Raw genomic sequence first — 19,165 nt, 5'->3', positions numbered from 1 at the left:
TGATATATGTATTTTCTTATTCTCTCTCTCTCTCTCTCTAGCACTAGGGATTAAACTCAGAGCTTCATATGTGCTAGGCAAGTGCTCTACCACTGAGTTACATCACCAGCCCTTTTAAAAATTTTATTTTAAAACAGGGACTTGCTAAATTGCCTAGGCTGGCCTCAAACTTACAATCTTCCTGCCTCAGTTTCCCCAGTTGCTGCAATTAGAGGACTGTGTCTCAAGGCCCAGCTTATTTTATACCATCTTTTAATTTGATTTCATTATTTCTAATTTATTTTAATTAGTTTATTTAAAAATATTTTATTAGTGCATTTTAGTTATACATAATATTGGGGTTCACTTTGACTCAGTCATACAAGCAAGGAATATAATTTGCTCTACTTCAGTAGCCAGTGCTTCCTCTTTCCCTCCCTTTCTCTTTCTCCTTATTTCTTTAGTTTACTGGTCTTTCTTCTATTTCCCATTTATTTATTTATTATTTTATAACTGGTGCTTCATAGATATACACAAAGTTGAACTTCACTGTGGAATATTCATATATGCACTTAGTACCATTTGATAAATTTCATTCTGCTGTTCCTCCCTTTTCCATCCACCTCAGTCCCCTTTCTCTGGTCCACTGATCTCCCTTCTATTTTTTTAAACCTTTATTTTATTTTTTAATTTTTATGTGGTGTTTTTATCAAATCCAGGGCCTCACACGTGCTAGGCAAGTGCTTTACCACTGAGCTACAACCCCAACCTCTTCCCTTCCATTTTCATGGGATCTCCAACACTATCTTTTAGATCATCTCTCTATATCTCAAGTTCTCAAATATCTCACCTTCCTATCATGTCTATTGAATCTCATTCATGATAGTTCCTGCTTCCTTATGTTTTATTACTTTCTAATCATTAGTTTATTTTTGTGAGTCTTTCCTTGGCTTATTAATCTGAGAATATTTGGGTATGGCTTTATGGAATAGCTTTGTATTAGCTTTGCCATGTGGCCTAATAATAAATAGTATCATAGGGTGCACATTGCTAAATAATAATATCTTCATTTTAACCACAGACCCATAGTAGCTCTAGGACAAGAACTTCACTTTATTTGGGGATACATTTTTTTTTTTCGGTCCTACATAGAGCATAGGTCAGGGGATATAGTTCAGTTGGTAGAGTACTTACTTCACATGCACAAGGCTGTGGGTTCAATCCCCAGCACCACACAAAAACCAAACCAAACCAAAACAAAACAAAAAAAACCCAAAACAGAGACAGATTTCTTGCTATTTCCTGTGATCTTGAGTAATTTAAAAAGTAACTAACTATATAGAGTTTTGAGGGTAACTTCTCTATTCAGGTCTCTGGGTTCGAATTCTCTGTCATGCAAAGGTCCCAGGGCAAGTTCCCTGTTTCATACAGGAAATACAATGTGAGCCCCTAAAATACTAGACCGAAAATTCCATCACATCAGAGCCTCAGGTTCCACTCACATCTTCACCTTTTGCTATTCATTTTCTATTTTATTTCTGGAACTTAGATTCTTCTCTTTCTTTGTTAAAAATATTTATGCATTCAAAATGCTTTATTACATTTTATTCACTCTAGGGATTTGGTAGTGGTAGAGCTTCTAGTTAGCTTAATTAACATCCTGCTAGAAATAAAAGTGGCATTCTATTAATCTTTATATTCAGGAAGAATTATTTGAAAAGATAATTTATCTCTTCGATGGGAATAACAATGGCTATTAATTTTTTTGGCAGAATTAGATGCTATTTTCTATATTGCTAAAGTATATATTTTCAAATAGGCATTACATAAAGTTTGCCAATACATATATGTGGTAGCTTTGCTTTTAATTTTTAGTCTTCCTCTTTCTTTCCTATATTGGGGCATTTACCAGTGACCTATATACCCAGCCTTTTCTAATTAATTAATTAATTACTTTTGGGGTACCAGGGATTGAACTCAGGGGCACTCAACAATTGAGCCACATTCCCAGCCTTATTTTGTATTTTATTTAGAGACAGGATCTCACTGAGCTGCTCAGCACCTTGCTGTTGCTGAGGCTGGCTTTGAAATTTTCTTGCCTCAGCCTCCTGAGCCACTGGGATTACAGGCATGCACCACTGTGCCCGTCTCTATTTTATTTTGAGATAGGGTCTGGCTGAATTGCTGATGGCCTCGCTCAACTGCTGAGGCTGGCCTCAAACTTTTGTCTCAGTGTCCCAAGTCGCTGGGATTATGTGCATGCACCACCATGGCAGGCTGTTAGACTTGTTTCTAATTTAATAAAGAAATAAATAAAAAAACTTCCTTTAATGTGAATATTGCCAAGGTTGTCACTACAAGGTTATAAGGAAATAAAATATACAGAGATAGTATGCTTTGGGGAAAATATGAAAGGATTCTTTCTCAACATATGAGTTAATTCATAACTCATCTAAAACCTGAGTTATAATTGTATAAAGAATTGCAGGACTGCAACCATGCTGTTATAATCGCCACATTTCAATTCCATTTCACAAACATCTGTGGTGAATCTAATGCATGCTAAACACTGACCTAAATATATCAAAATACCATGATGGTTCTCAATGATCTTACTTACTTGAGATCTTAGTTTAAAAATAGCAGCTTAAAAAAAAAAAGAAGAAGAAAAATTCGAGTGACAGTGCAGTACTAAAAGCATATACCAGGAACAGAAGTTAGATAGGGAAGGAAGATTTCACTGAGGAGATTGTATCCTAGCAAGAGTTTTAAAGACAAATAGGGTTTTGACATGTAAACTAACAAGAGAAGGACAGTTCAGACACAGCAAATGCACCAAACGTATTGATGTACAGCTTAATGGAAGTGATGCTTGGTTGAGATAGTCTGTATTGCTAAAGAGCAGGTTAATATTGATTCACAGATTTGCATCCAGAGGACTTTGAAATATGAATCCTCCCTGGTTACTTCAAGTCACTCATTCATCAAGGAAAAACAAACTTGAATACTGAAGCAGATTTCTCAACAGAAAGGAAATATGCATTCTAGGGTTTGTGAATATCCAACAGAAAGTTAATGAGATATGTGAGTTAACCTGTAGACATTTGTTTTTTATCCATGTAGATGAATGCTGCATGTTATGCCATGATTGCACGATCAGTATGCAATTGCAGGCTCCATTCTCCTCTGTACATTTTATGTAGGGTGTAGTGATTTCAAGATGGGCTCTGGAGTCCCACTTATGTTCAGATTCTAGCTCTGTGACCTTGGGACATTCTAAATTCCTCACTTTACCCAACTGCACAGGAGAATGATAAAAACATTGACCTCTGGTCCTTTTAAAATGAAGAGTGTTAAGTGTGTAAAATATTTAGGAAATGGAGTAGAATTTAGTAGACATAAAATACTTCTATTAATACTGCATGGATAGTCTGTCCTGGTTTTGTTCCTCATTCCTATTATAAAACACCTGTTCAGAGTACATTTGGAACAAAAATCCACATACACATGAAACAATATTATGTACAGTCTATGAGATAGGGTTTAAAAGTACCTTAATAATATTATCTATTATATATATATATATATATATATATATATATATATATATATAAAAAAAAAATAGATAATGTACATATATATGTATATTTATTGTTTTGTACCCAGGACTGAACCCAGGGGTGGATTGAATCTAGGAGTGTTTAATCACTAAGTCATATCCCCAGCCCTTTTTAACTTTTTAGAAAAATAAATAAATAAATAAATAAATTATTTTTTTGAGATAGCATCTCACTAAGTTGCTGAGAGCCTCTCTAAGTTGCTGAGGCTGGCTTTGAATGTGGATCCTCCTGCCTCAGCCTTCTGAGTCGCTGGGATTACAGGTATATACCACTGAACCTGGCATTATCTATAATATTTTTAAAAATTTACAAGGAGAATATATTTTTTAATTACTTGAATGATACAATATAAAATCATCACTACTTTCTACTTATGGTTTTAATTTAATGCTGATTGAAATATGAGTTTTATCTTATCTTACCTTTTGAGCCTTTTTTCCAGACTAATCACAAATATAAATAATACCTTCTTCCCCATATTCACTTATTTATTATTCCTCAGTCCCTACTCTGTACAGAAGATATTGTATCTAATTATTTAAATACACTACAGTTTGATCTTTACAATTAGCAAATGGGTGAAGAAAAACAAAAATGTGGTGTATCTGGATTTAAAACATCTCAACAGGAAATTAGCATATCAGGAAAAAAGCACAAGGCTTGTAAGAAACACAAAGCAATGATTATCATGTAAACCCGAAGAAGGTAAAGTGCTAACGGTAACGCCACCTGGGCTATTTTAAATTTAGCTTGCAGTGGGAGGAGACGTGCTTTTCACATTTCGACATGTAATTTCTTTAAGAAAAACAAATTTAAATAAAGCCAATTAAACATAAAGTCGGAACAAGATATTATATCTGGAACATAATACGTCAAAACAAATTTATGTCCAGTTCTTTAGGTGGAATATCTAATGCACATGTAACTAAATTAGACATAAGGCAAGGAGGAAGAAATCTATGTTGAACTGTTGAAGTTTGCTTATGGTTGCCTTGTTCATCTTTTCTGTGAATTAGGAAATAAGAAACATACTGAGTCAGCAGTACATTTTTGTGACAAAGTACTTGACTTAACCTGGCAAAATCATCCTCTCTCCCTGTCTCTCTTTTCTCTTTCCTCCGTGCCCCACCCCTCCAAGAGAGCATATGTCTCTCTTTCTAAATCTAAACATAATACTTTTAGAAGGAATATCCTCTATGTAATGTTTGGCATTTTGGCCAGTTTTATTTTGAAATATATTGATTTTTCAGAAGTCTTATGATATGTATTCACAAACATTTTTTTTTTTAAACTCCACTGAGTTTAAAAATCTTTATTAATCCAAAGGTCCTTGACCTGACCCATGACTTCTAATATTCTAGCTGTTTCTCCCATTAGATTCTTTTGTTCTCCCTTCCATGGCCACTTGGGCTCTGTTCTCTCCCTCAAGCTGGCTCTATACTTCAGGTCATTAAGCACATTTCTTCCTTAACCACACCTGATGTTGTTTATTGCTCTACTCACCCTAGTCTTTGTACCATGAGTACAGATAAACTGTAACTCGTACTTTCCTATTCTTCTTAGCTAAACTCTTCTTATATTCACTTTATAAATATATTTTAAACACTTAAATAGAAACAATATTCTATTCATTTTGTGTTTTCTTTTCTACTCTTTGAATCTTTACGCAAGAAATAAAGAATTTCTTTAAATTCCAACGGATCTAAAGTAAGTGTTGAAACAAAAACTATTTTTTATAGACAATCAACCAGTATAAACTCTACCTGTAAAGACCACTCTTTCTTGCTCTGAAGAGGATGGCAGTCTCTTAAATGATTAGGTTTATGGGTCTACAAGAACGAAGTTTATTTATTTATAAAGTTTATTTTCAAAACAGAACTTGTTCTTGCTGTGTATCAAACCAAAAAAAGACAAAAGAGGTCAAACAAGTTTAATTTAAAGTTTACTTTTAACACATAACTTAAAAACAGGCAGAAGTTCAATGATTTATTTTGTTTTGATTTCTCAGTTCTAAGAGTAGCCACCCCCCAATCCCAGTTTTTTTCTAGCTAAGGATCTGTTTTCCCATTTTCTTTGAGTCTAGTGAAAGGGGTAAAAATCTAAAACATTGTACATATTTCTAAGATGCATTCAGCAGTACTATAAGGAAGATCTCTATTGTGAAAAAAGAGGAAAGAAGAAGTGGTAAATGCTAAGGTTTGACTGTATGTGTCCCTACAAAGACATGTGTTGGAACTTAATCTCCCAAGACAATAAATAGTGTGAGAGGTGGTGCCCTTCAGAGGTCAGTAGGCCAAGAGGAGTTTTGACCTCTGAATGGCATCAATGCTCTTTAAAAGAGACTGCAGAGAGCAGACTCCCTCCTCTGTCCTTTCTTCTACCTGTGGACACAGTGCTCATCTGCTCTAAAGGACACAGCACCCCATGGAAGCAAGTGGGCCCTCAGACACAAATCTACCAGTGCCTTGATCTTGGACTTCCCAGGCTCTATCAGGAACAGAAAGAAAGAAATTTCTACTGTTCATAAATGACTCAGTCTCAGTGTTTCTTATTGCAGCACAAAGAAATACGTAAACTTCCTTTTTTTGAAAATGAATTTGCTATCTTTTCCATGAATTCTCTAAATCCACGAGAACAAACTTATGAGAATTATTTCCACTGAGACGTGGGGGAAGTCACAAGATGATGTAAGAGTAAAATGAAACTGAGCATTGTGGTAAGTTTTAAAACTAAGCTGATTCCGCTGTATCTGTGACATCTGGGCAAAGAGCAAGTGGCTGTTTCTATGCTCTGTGTACAGAAACCAATGAGCACTAAGAATGGTTTATAGCCTGACATTTCTTAGAACCACAGTGAAGTGCCCGTGGGTTGTTTGCTTTGGAAATAACCATCTGGTTTGCTCCCAATGGGTGGCAATATAGGCCCTGGCAGCAGTTACTATACACAGGTTGGGTTGTTGCTGGGAACCCTGAACAAGATGATAAACTTAGCTTTTTGTAGTGCTGGGGGTTGACCGTAGGACTTTGTATGCTAGGCCTGGGCTTTATCACTGAGCTACATCCCTAACCCTTGAATTTTGATTTTTTAGTTTCTTCATCTGTAAAATGGGGCTAGGTATGAAGATTAAGGGAATCTGTGTAGCATAACAATGTGGCAGGCTTTTGGTACAGTGGGATGAAGCAGGGAAGGATCTCATTCCCTGGTTTCCTTCCTGGAAGAAGGTCTGTCGGGGAAGGACTAGGAACCATGATGCTGGTGAAAACTTTCTATCTCCTGTCAGGGTGGGAAGGCTCAGTGGATGTGAGCCCCTGTTGTGAGGACTCTTGGGATGTGCAGCAAGGAGCAGGAGCCTGAGGCAAGAAGATCACAGTTCCAGGCTGGCCTGGGAACTTGTTCCAGAGAGGCCAAGATGGATGGGGCCCAAGATGTGGCTCAGCTCTGCCCCCCGTGCCTCACAAAGTGCCATCTACCCACCTCCATCTTTGTTGTGACTTTATGGGACCACCTTTCTTTGCTGGAGGTTCAAGAAAAAGAGTTACCTTTGCGTATAGGGCGAGGTTCAAGTATTAGCAGTAAGGACATTAGGATTTATGGCCAAAGTTTCATTAATTCAAAGCTAAAGTTTTAAGCAAAAGGTGTTAAAGTACATTAAAAGGTTTGCTTAAAAAAAAACTTAAAAAATGGATACAATCTGGCTTTAAAAGTTTGTCATTTCTTGTGTTAAACCTATTTAAATTAAACCTATGACAATTGTCTTTTGTTCCTTTATTCTGTGGTCATGTTTGGCCTGTGTAAGTGGAAGGCATTGCAGCTGCCTCCTGGCCTCCTGGGTTTCACTCTTTAATGTAGCTCATAAAGCATGTTCAAACTTTCTAAAGGACTGTTTTTATAGTAAAACCCCTTGTTCAAGAGACATAATGGTTCCTTTTGTCACTTCCATTAGAAAAGGGACCCTGGAGTAGGAATTAGATGATAGCTCCAAACCCTGCAGCATATTAAGCCTTCTTCACTATGAAAATTATTAGTGATAATATCTGCTTCACAGACTTGTTAAAAGGATCAAAAAAGGTATGCTGATGCAGTTTTAAAAGGGTAAAGCACAGTACAAGTAGAGTTGTACACGATGTGCTTCAAGCCTCTCATGAGTTGACTGCCACACACCCATCTAACCTTATTTCCCATCGCTGTTCTGTAGGCAGATGCTGGCTAAGTACACTATGCCCTGTGCTGACACGCTGTGCTTATCTCTAGTTTTGTTCCTGCTTGCTCATCCTGTCCGCTCAGTTCTCTCCCCTTTGAATCCTACTTGACTGCCAGGTGAAACTTCTCCTTCCACTCTGACTTCCCACTGCTTATATCAGGTCTGCCAGATGACCAGACCCTGGGAGCTAGTCGTACCCCCCGCCACACACAGACAGTACGCAGTAGGTGTGTTCAGCCAATGTGTGTCAGTGGGTTGGTTTTCATGTCAATTCTTTCCTGTGAATGCTTATGATATTATTTGTCAGCTTGAGATGCCAAAAGGAAAGAGTGTCACTGTGATGGTTAATTTTATGTGTCAACTTGACTGGCCAAATATTCTGTGAAACAGTATCTTGGTGTTCTTTTGAGCATGTTTTTTTGGCATGAGATTAACGTTTAAATTGGCACACTGAGTAAGGCAGATTGCCCTCTGTAATGTGGGTGGGCCTCCTAAATCAGCTGAAGGCCTGAGTGGAATTGAAAGGTTGGGGAAGGGGCTGAGGATACAGCTCAGTTGGTAGAATGCTTGCATTCTACCATGTACAAGGCCCTGGGTTTGATCCCCACATCACCAAAAAAAAAAAAAAAAAAAAAAAAAGTTGTGTAAAAAAGGATTCCTCTTTCAGATTGGGTTAAAACTAGCACATTGACTTCTTTCTGACTTTGACTTCACTTGAAATATTGGCCTTCTTGGGTATTAACCTTAGTGGCCTTCAACTGGGACTATACCACACCATAGACTCTTGTGGTTCCCAGGCCTTTGGTCTCAGACTGCAAGTACACCACTGGCTCCCTGGTGTCTGCATTTTGTTGGCTCACCCTGCAGATCACAGGACTTGTCAGCCTCCATAATCACGTGAGCTAATTTCTTGTAACAAATAGCATATGTATATATGTATATATGATTTTTCTATCTATCTGCACATGTACACACACACACACACACACACACATTCTATTGCTTTTGTTTTTTCTAGAGAATCCTAACTAATAATTGCTAAAGTGGGGTCACTTAGGAAGCTTTTTCTTTTTAAGCTTTTGCATACATTTCTATGCAAAAAAAGACATAAATATGAAAAAAAGACCAAAGAATGGAAAAAAAATCAAATGGTTATAAGCCCTGCAAGTAAGGTATACTCTTGGAACAACTTGTGAGAGACCTTGAAAATAACTTACCAGAAAATTGGGTGTAAGCATGAATCATGATATTATATGTCACTTAAGTAAGAGAAAAAAAAATACATTCATCACATACTTTATAAAGCCCAAGGAATAAACATTTATTCACAGTGTGTGTGTTAAGGCATGAATGAATACTGTATATTATTCCACTCTCCCAGAAGATACTTTGAGAGTGTGTGCATACAAATTAAATTTTTAGAAAAACAATATCTTTCACTAGAAGTCTTAAAATATAGTCATTTTTCTCCAACTGCTTTGCACAATTTAATATACATCCAATCTTGATCTCAAGTGTTACTTTCAAGTGGCATTGTATTTATATTTTTAGTGCAATAAAATTTGAAGTAGGGGTTCATTTTTTGAGGACAATAGATCATAGTATTATTGTTATTATTACTTTTTTTACTTCATCTCTCTATGGCACTAAATTTTTGATTTACATAGCTTCCCATGTCTTCTGTACTTTCATTCTGCAGTTTTGCCTTAGGATGTTGGACTGAACACAAGCTCCATAAAGCAAGACTATTTTTGGCTTTGCTTCTTTTATATCTCCAGCACTTAAAACAATATGCAGCCCAAAGTAATGATCAGCTCATTTTTATGGATGAAAAAATGGTGTGTGAAAAGAATTCAGCAGGGTCTACCAGGCAGATTTGCATTACAAATAAGATTTGAGTCAAATATTAATTATTAAAATTTTGCTACACTGCCCAAACTTTTAAAGTTTAATATAATGAAGATAAAGAGTTTCCAATATGCCTAGAGCAGTATATATATATATATATATATATATATATATATATATATATATATATATCAGAAGCAAATGATGAAATAGAACAAAGTCACCTAAGTGAAACTGCACTTTTTTGGTGCACATGTGAAACATAGAACCTAATTAAGATCGGAACAATTTTTGTTGGTTTTTAAGTATAAAATGTTTCATAGCTAACACCAATAATTTAAGAGAATTTTCAGCAATTATGATGCCATTTTTTTTTTTAATCAGAGAAAAGTTGTGAACTTTTGCTGTAAAAAAAAAAAAAACTAAAAAGTTTAAACAAGATTTTGCCATTTGGGAGCAGAGAAGAAAGCTAACAATTGTCCATTTTTGTCCCAATTTGCAGGTTTCATAGTGTGTATTTTTATCTGAAAGGAAAAAAAGAGATTTTGTACTTAAGAATTATCAAGCAAGTAAAATATTTCAGTGAGAGAAAAATGTAGTAATGAGTGTAATAATTTTAACAATTTAATAAAAAAATCTTAGCAGTTAGATTTTTGAGGTTTATTGTCTCCTATTCACTATCTTGCTAAATATTTTTTAAATATAACTCCTGAAAAAAATGAAAAAAAATTCTTACTCCATTTTTCACTTATTCACGTTTTAATTTCTTGATCATTCATCTTCTTCTTCCTTTCTTTTTTTTTAAATAATTTTAGTTGTAGATGGACACAATACCTTTATTTTATTTATTTTTATGTGGTGCTGAGGATCAAACCCAGAGCCTCACATGTGCTAGGCAAACCCTCTACCACTGAGCTACAACCCCAGCCCTTATTCAAAACTTTTGCCCAATTTTTTGTTTGGTTTGTTTTTCATGGTGGTGGAGATTGAACCCAGGGCCTTGTACATGTAAAGAAAGCATTCTACCAACTGACCTATATCCCCAGCCCAATCGTCCAGCAGCTTTTTAGGATCTTTATCTGCTTTCTTCCTCCACAGAGCACAACTCGCTTTTCTTTGTTGTTTCCTCTTTTTCTGTAGTCCCTCCTTTTCATCCTCTGTGTCTTACATAGCAGAACCGTAGTTGTAATAATTGTGTTCTGTATTCTTATTTCTACTCTCCTTTCTGTCCTCTGGTAAACTCATTACTGGAGGCTTGAATTTAGTAGCATTTCAGTGTGGCATATTTTTATCCAATTAAAATGCATGTCTCGGTTTCCTGACTCTTACTGATGCTACAGGACTCATCTTAGATGCTATTTCCGTTGGTAAATTTTAAGGCATTCCCCAAAGCAAGCTCTGAAGCACTATTTCCTATTTAAGTGGGTGGTCCACCATACTGTTATTTTTATTTTACATGTAGGATACTTTTTTTTGTATTATTTTGTCTCCAGCATCTAGTACAATACTTTACTTACAAGAAATATTAATAAATCTATTTGGACAAATTCACAAGTTTCCTATTAGCATTATTATTTTGACTAGATTTGTCTAGTTTTCTCCTATCTTATTTTTTTTCCTGTTCTTCTCATATTCTCTCTCTATTGATTTTTTGTCTTTGTTAACCCTTTCATAAATGGAATGAAAGTAAATTAAGTGTACCAAGTCAGCTTTAATAAGTTATATAAATTTAACATGGTTATATTAGCTTGTACTGATAATGCATGTATAATTTGGTATTTAAAGAAAGCTGATATGAATTGACACCAAGATACTGATTTGTATTATTAGTGCCATTGCTCAGTGATAACTGTTTATGTATCAGTTTATGTACATTCCTGAAAAGCCATTGTTGTGCATGTCTAGGTGACTCTAGAATCTCTTTTCCAGAGCTAGTAGGCAGAACTTTATTTTGTTCTTATCTTTCTTACTCTTAAGTTAGTGATTACAGTTTTACATCATACATTTCCAACATCAGAAGAACATATCTTTGCTATTTCACTAACCCAGAAAGGAAAGGTAATAAAATTTTATTTATGGTAAACATCTTTCTACTCCAAGCTCCAAGAAGTGCTTAGAGGAAGTTTTAAGGAAGCGTGAAATAAATGTTATCAGTCAAACCCAACAGACTTGTTCAGCCAGGAGATTCTTTCCTTCTCTTATATTTATGGTCTTATCTTGATCAAGGACAAAATAATGTATGGGTATATTAAATAGCTCAAGATCATATTTTTGAATACTTATTCTACTTACTAAATCTTGTAGTTTATTACTTAGTATGGTTCTTCAATCCTCCTTTCTGACTCCATTTCCTGGTTTATAAATATAAATGCAATCCTTTTCTGATAGCTTAATTAATTTCTTACAGTTTAATATAGTTCTTCATGATATATCTATCCACTAAATCTATACGGCTTAAGATGATATTTTAAAACTCTGTGTAGAACTATATTGTAAAAGCACACAAAAACCCTGCTCTTAATAATGACAATTAGGTCTTTGCTATCATTTAAGTTCTGAGACTGAGGAAAAGGGAATAAGAATGAGTTGAGTAGTTGTTCATTGCCAATATCTCTCTTCACCATAAAACTGTTAAAAATATTCTTTATCCTAACTTCAAATTGAACATTAAATATAATGGGGAAGAGGTTGTGTTAAAAGGAAAATACAAGGTAACAAATTCTTTAAGGCAAGAGAATAACTTAAGTATTTTTTATGACCTCATTTTTTAACTTTTATTTAATCAATTTATTTTTTGAGAATAGAACATAGTGCCTCACACATGCTAGGCAAGCACTCTACCACTGAGGTATAACCACAGCCCAGGAAGTACTTTTTATTTCTCTTTGATTCAAGCTTCTAATTGCTATGGATGCTACTGTTCTATCTTTGGGTCATTGTTATTTTTGGATGTAAATAGTTAGTTTTAATGTAAAAAATGCTTGGTTACTTTTAAAGGACTTAAATGGGGTGGTATTTCATAAATAAGGTCATGTAAAAGAATAGTTGTTTCTAGAGAAAGATTGTTTTAGGATAGAGGTCTCTTTAATGAATTCAAAAGGACATTTAAGAGAATGTTCCTATTACAAACAAACAAAAAACTTCAAACTATTCCCAACTAAATTCATGAGAAACTCTTTCTAATGTATGCAAGCATACATATATACAAATAAACTCTAAGTAATTTGGGTTTAATAAGACCAGGAAAACAAAGTGAGTTGTAACAAGAATTTCACATAAAATCAAGCACAGGAGCTGTATTTTTTGTTACCACTAGAGGGCAGAAAAGAGGGAAAAGAGAATACTGGTGGGTTTCTGGAATTGGAGAATTATAAACCCTTGCGCAACTGTAATAATAATAATAGTGACACTAAAAATAGTTAATACTTATGAGATGCCTGCTATGTTCTAGGTACATTACATAACACGTACTAATAAAATTAATGACAAACAGCATTCATTTAATTTAATAACGAGCCTCTGAGATACATACCACCAGCATCTCCACTTTGTAGATGGAGAAACTAAAGTTGAATGATTAGTTCAAGATTGTGAAGTAAATAATCACTGTCTGTACACTTAATCACTACCTATCTCCATGAACACTGTCTCTTATTTGTTTTGTACTTTATTACTAAGAAATGTGTTCACAATCATCCTCAAGCCTATGAGAGAGAGCAAAAAGTTTCTTCTAGTATAGTACATTTTTAATTTGCTTCTACTGCAGTGTTGGACAAATCAGGAATTTTGTGGGTCATCTCAGATATACACGCTCGGAAATAAAGATCTAAAAATGCATTTTATGGATGTTGAAAACTACCAACACTCTTAAGTTTTCTGAACAGTCTGCACTGATAGGCAGGACTGTGATGGTGTCCTCATTGGCAATGTAAGGAGGAAGCCAGCTGCCATCACCTACCAGAGGAGGGGTGGGAGGGGCTGTAGCACTGCTGGAGGATGCCTGTGACAACAGGTGTGAGGAGACAGAGGCCTCAGCCAGTCATGGTAAATGAAGGCTCTCTGTGTTTCACTCTGTTTCTGCACTCATGGGCTGGGCATAAACAGGACCTGTATTCTAACTTTTGTCCTTGGCACATATTATGTGTTGAGGTAGCTGACACTCCAATATCAATGCATAGAAAAAAATAGACTCTCTCTCTCTCTCTCTCTCTCTCTCTCTCTATATATATATATATATATATATATATATTAATATAAACATATATTAATATATATAGTCTAATTTTTTTCTATGGGATTGAACCCAGAGGCACTTAACTACTGAGCCACATCCCAGCCCTCTTTAAAAATATATTTTATTTAGAATCAAGTTCTCACTGAGTTGCTTAGGGCCTCTCTAAGTTGCTGAGGCTGGCTTTGAACTCATGATCCTCCTGCCTCAGCCTCCCAAACTGCTGGGATTACAGGTGTGCACCATGGCTCTGCTGAAATTATAAATTTTAATAAAAAAATCAAAGGAAGAAAAGAAGGAAGGAATTAATTCATAAAAAGTGGAAATTATTTCCAAATCCTTGAGTTTTTAGAAAATTGATGTTAACCGTATTCATAAGTCACTGCTGGTGAAGCCAATATGTGAATATTGGCTTTATAATGTAAATATGTGTGTTGCTCCAAAGATGCAGTATCTAGATGCTACAAAACTGCAAATATTCCTCAATGACCACTACTTGTATGAGTTTTTGTTGGTGAATTAGAATTAGTAGCATTCAAATGAATGGTGATTACTCAACCACTGAAAGAAAATGAGAAATGAAATGATATTTTGATCTATTATACAGTGTGGAAACAGTAAGTATTACTACAAAAGAGGGAGAAATATTTATTTACCCTCCTTGTAGTTCTACAATTTGATAGATATATTCACATTGCCTAAAGAAGACATTTTTTTTGTCATGCTATTTTTGTGATTTTTTTTTTTAAAGTACAACTTCTTAAAGATTTGAAATGTTCTGGACCTTTTATAGAAATTGCTGCTTTCCCCCCCTCCCTCTGGTTTTTACAACCTTGAAAAAACACATGCTTATGAAGAGATAGCATATTTATTATGCTGAGACACAATGGAATTATGGAATACATGCATAATCCCTTTCACAATTAACTAGTTCACTTTATTGTTTTGGAAAATTGTCTCAGTTTTCCATTAATTAATTGATTATTCCAACAAATATTTTGATTACTTTAACAGCTATAGGTATGTCCTGAGTAACGGGAAGAAAACACACACACACACACACACACACACTTACATCTATATCCCTGTGACATTCAAGTGTTGATCCTCTGTAGTAAACCAACATGACTATTACATCTTTCATGTGAGAGCTCTTTCAAAATCTCAAGAGTCACCATATGATTATCATCAATCACATTTCTTTCCTCCTAGACGTTCTTAAAATGCAAAACCTAGATTTGAATGCAGATATTGTTTACCAAATACAGTAATATTACTTTCTTATGTAGCCTTATGTATAACTGTTAGGATCTGGAACCTGTCAACTTGGTGATGCTGCACTATGTTTCCCATAATCCCTTTCTTGTATGTTAGGATGGACCCCAAGGAAGATACTTGGGAAACTTCAAAGCTAGAGGGGAAGCAACAGCCTTTTTGACGCCAGCACATGTTGTTGCTGATCTGCTGACTCAACTCCTTGGGGTAAAGTAGCAGCTGGGCCTGCAACCACTGTAGGCTGACTTGAATCTGTGCTCTTCTATTCCTGAGTCAGGTGTGTAAGTTTAACTCTGTGAAACAGGTCCCCAGATTCTGCAAGATACCAATGTCACCAAGGTCAGATGCAGTAAAAAATGGCACTGAATTCAGTCCATCACCGTGGGGTTCTGCTCATGCTTCTGAGTTGCATCTTCCCCATCATCTCCCTCACCTTACACCCATCTTTCTGACGCAGGGCTCCAGGACTTCAAGTTCCAGCACTGGACATAGAAACAACCACCTTACAGAGAATGCCGTACAGCTCCTACAATTGCCAATTTCCTGTAACAAATTATGTACATTAATCTTGCTATGGTTTTGCTTCTTCAATTGAACCCTGACTATATATATTTTTACATATTTAAGCTTTTGTTTCAAATTTAATTTTTAAATAATTCACACACACATGCACACCAATATATGCCATTTATGAAGCAAAACATTACAGATCTGCTTGATGACAAATGCCCTTTCACCATCCACCATCATGGGTATATTTCTCCTTATGTCCCCCCTCTCTCAGGTCAACACTGTTCTGAATTTTGTTTATTATTCTTTGTTTTCTTAAGATTTTAATGTATTTGTTCAGTTTTATGAATTTTTTAAAACTTTAAGTGGTATAATTTTAGATAGTCACATGACAGTGATATTTTCAGAATAGGTGTCTTTCCTCCTGTTACATACTTTTTCCTCTTTCATTTTTCATATTGATTTTGGACCATCAACTTAAATGGTTGAGTTGTTTGGATCTTATGTCCATCCTTCACCTTACCTACCTGCTCCTACCTGCAGCTTTGTTTTCCCTCAGATTTTGTTCAGGATATTTCCCCTGCTTTTATTTCAATGATAAAAATACAAAGATATGTTTCAAGGACGGGATATGAACACATGCTCCTATTACTTTCAGCTAGGAATGGGCCTTGTAGTTCAATTTGTATGTTGCTTTGGTATGTTATCAAAATGCTCTCAGCATTATCCTTACCGTGCCTTGTTGTAATTGCTTATTTACTTATCACTCTCAACAGCTAGACAGCAATATCCTTGGCAGAGGGACAAAGCCTAATTCCATTTTGTGTATTCTGTCTGTTACAGTTCTTGGCACTAAATAGGCATTCAGTAATTGTTTGCTGAACGTACAGGCTTAGTTTAAAAGGATAAATAGGACTTCAAGAGATTACTAAGATAAGAACAGGTGTTTTCAGCAGCAAAAGCAATGAAGGAGGAGGATAATTTGGGCAAAATTAGAGGTGACTTCAGTACTGCTCTGCTTCCTTTAAGAAATTCACATTATAGAATTACAGGTAGGCAAATAAATCAGCCAACATTCTCAGCTTTCAGCCTAAACATCTTCAGAAATTTCAATAAAATACCACAGGAACATGATTTTGGGGGCCTTGAGTCCTGAAATAAAACACATTATACTTTTTATTTTTTTTCCTTTTTAAAAAAATAATTTTAGGGCTGGGATTGTGGCTCAGTGATAGTGCATTTGCCTTGCATATGTGAGGTACTGGGTTCAATCCTCAGCACCACATTAAAAAAACAAACAAACAAACAAAAGACATTTCATTTAAAAATTGATAATTTTACTTTTATTTATTTCTTCTCTGGCACTTTCTTTTTTCCCCCACATGTTTTTATTGGCACATTATAGTTGCATATATTGCAGGGATTTGTTGTTACATATTAGTGTATACATACAATATAACAATATAATTTGGCCAATATCACATCTCTAGCACTTCCCCTTCCCTTCCCCTCCCATTCCCTAATCTCTTTTCCTTATTCTACTGATTTCCTTTTGGTTTTCATGAGACACTGCCTGCCCACCCTTCTTTTCCTTTTTCCTCTCTAGCTTCCACATATGAGAGAAAACATACAAACCTTGAAATTCCAAGTTTGGCTTATTTCACTTAACATAATGATTTCAAATTCCATCTATTTTCCCACGAATGACATAATTTCACTTTTCTTTATGACTGAATAAAACTCTATTGTGTATATGTATAACATTTTCTTTATCCATTCATTCACTGATGGGTAAACATGGGTATTCATGTATAACTATAGTATGATGGCTAATTCTTTAGGATAAATACTGAGGAGTGGTATAGCTGGATTGTATGGTGGTTCCATGTATAGTCTTTTGAGGAAACTCCATACTGATTTTCACAGTGGTTAAACTAATTTACTTTATTAACTCTCCAGCAACAATGTAAAAGTGATTTTTTTCTCCACATCTCTTTATTGCTGTTTCTTTTCTTTTCTTTTCTTTTTTAACAGGGGTGCACCCAGGGCCACTCAACCCCTGAGCCACATTCCCAGCTACTCCTCACCCCGTTTTAAATATTTTATTTATAGACAGTTTCTTGCTGAGTTTCTTAGGGCCTTGCTAAGTTGCTGAGGCTGGCTTTGAACTCAAGATCCTCCTGTTTCAGCTTCCAGACCAGCTGGGATTCCAGGTGTGTGCCACTGTGCGGGCTATTGTTTGTATTCTTGTTGTCTGCCACTCTGACTGGTATGAGATGAAATCTCAGTATAGTTTTTGTTTGTTTTTTGGTTTTTTTTTTTTTTTTTTTTTTTGGTACTGGGGATTGAACTTAGCGGCCCTCGACCAGTGAGCCACATCCCCAGCCCTATTTTGTGTTTTATTTAGAGACAGGGTCTCACTGAGTGCCTCACTTTTGCTGGGGCTGGCTTTGCGCGATTCTCCTGCCTCAGTCTGAGCTACTGGGATACAGGACTGTGTCACTGCGCCCTCCTCTCAGTATAGTTTTGATCTTCATTTCCCTTATAGCTCATGATGTTGAACATTTCTTCATATATTTGTTGTCCATTTGTCTTTCTTTTTTGCCCATTTATTAATTGGGTTATTTGATATTTCAGTGTAAGTTTTTTGGGTTCTTTATATATTCTAGATATCAATCCTGTGTCAGAAAGTAGCTAGCCAAGATTTTCTTCTATTCTGTAGATCCTTTCTTCACATTCTTAATTGTTTCCTTTGCTGTGCAGAAGCTTTTTATTTATTTATTTATTTATTTATTTTTAATATTTATTTTTTAGTTTTCGGCAGACACAACATCTTTGTTTGTATGTGGTGCTAAGGATCGAACCCAGGCCGCACGCATGCCAGGCGAGCACGCTACTGCTTGAGCCACATCCCCAGCCCCTGTGCAGAAGCTTTTTAGTTTGATGCCATTCCCTTTATTAACTCTCGGCATTATTTCCTGAGCTTCAGGAGTCCTATTGAGAAAGCCATTGCCTGTGCCTATATGCTGAGTGCTTGACCCTGCATTTTTTTCCAGGAGTTGCATAATTTCTGGTCTACTGCCTAGGTCTTTGATTCATTTTGAGTTGATTTTTGTGGAGCATGAAAGATAAGAGTCTGCTCTCATTCTTCTACATATGAATAACCATTTTTTTTCCCCAGGACCATTTTTTTTAAAAGGCTGTCTTAAGATACTTTATAAAGCATAAAATGCGGTTATCTTCTCTGATTCCTATATCTGTTTATGAACAGTGTGATGCAACTTTTAAATGAGCTGGATGAACCAAGATATTTTTCATTTGAACCTCAGAGCTAAGATATTTAAATAGTTGTTCTTGCTCTCTTAAGAATATAAAATACCAATTTATTTCTGATTATTGTTTTTTTACCTATTTCTTTTAGACCTTGCATCAATAGTTTTTGTCTTTGTCATATCCCTGGAGGTAGGGAGGGGGGAGAGGAAGGGATAGAGTGCAGAAGGA

At 35.6% G+C, this 19,165-nt stretch overlaps 1 non-coding gene across 1 annotated transcript; it reads left to right on the top strand.

Moving 5' to 3' along the window:
- Positions 1 to 6,309: 6,309 nt before the first annotated feature.
- LOC124100779 (small nucleolar RNA SNORA43) lies at positions 6,310 to 6,439 on the top strand. The gene has a single exon (XR_006854408.1). It is a non-coding gene; the product is annotated as a small nucleolar RNA SNORA43 (small nucleolar RNA).
- Positions 6,440 to 19,165: the final 12,726 nt, after the last annotated feature.

Source organism: Marmota monax, unplaced genomic scaffold, assembly GCF_021218885.2.
Source record: "Marmota monax isolate L192 unplaced genomic scaffold, Marmota_monax_Labrador192_F-V1.1 WCK01_AAM20220418_F8-fsc00037, whole genome shotgun sequence".
Lineage (NCBI taxonomy): Eukaryota > Metazoa > Chordata > Mammalia > Rodentia > Sciuridae > Marmota > Marmota monax.
The sequence above is the reverse complement of the archived record's forward strand: the minus strand, read 5'-3'. Positions and strand labels throughout refer to the sequence as shown.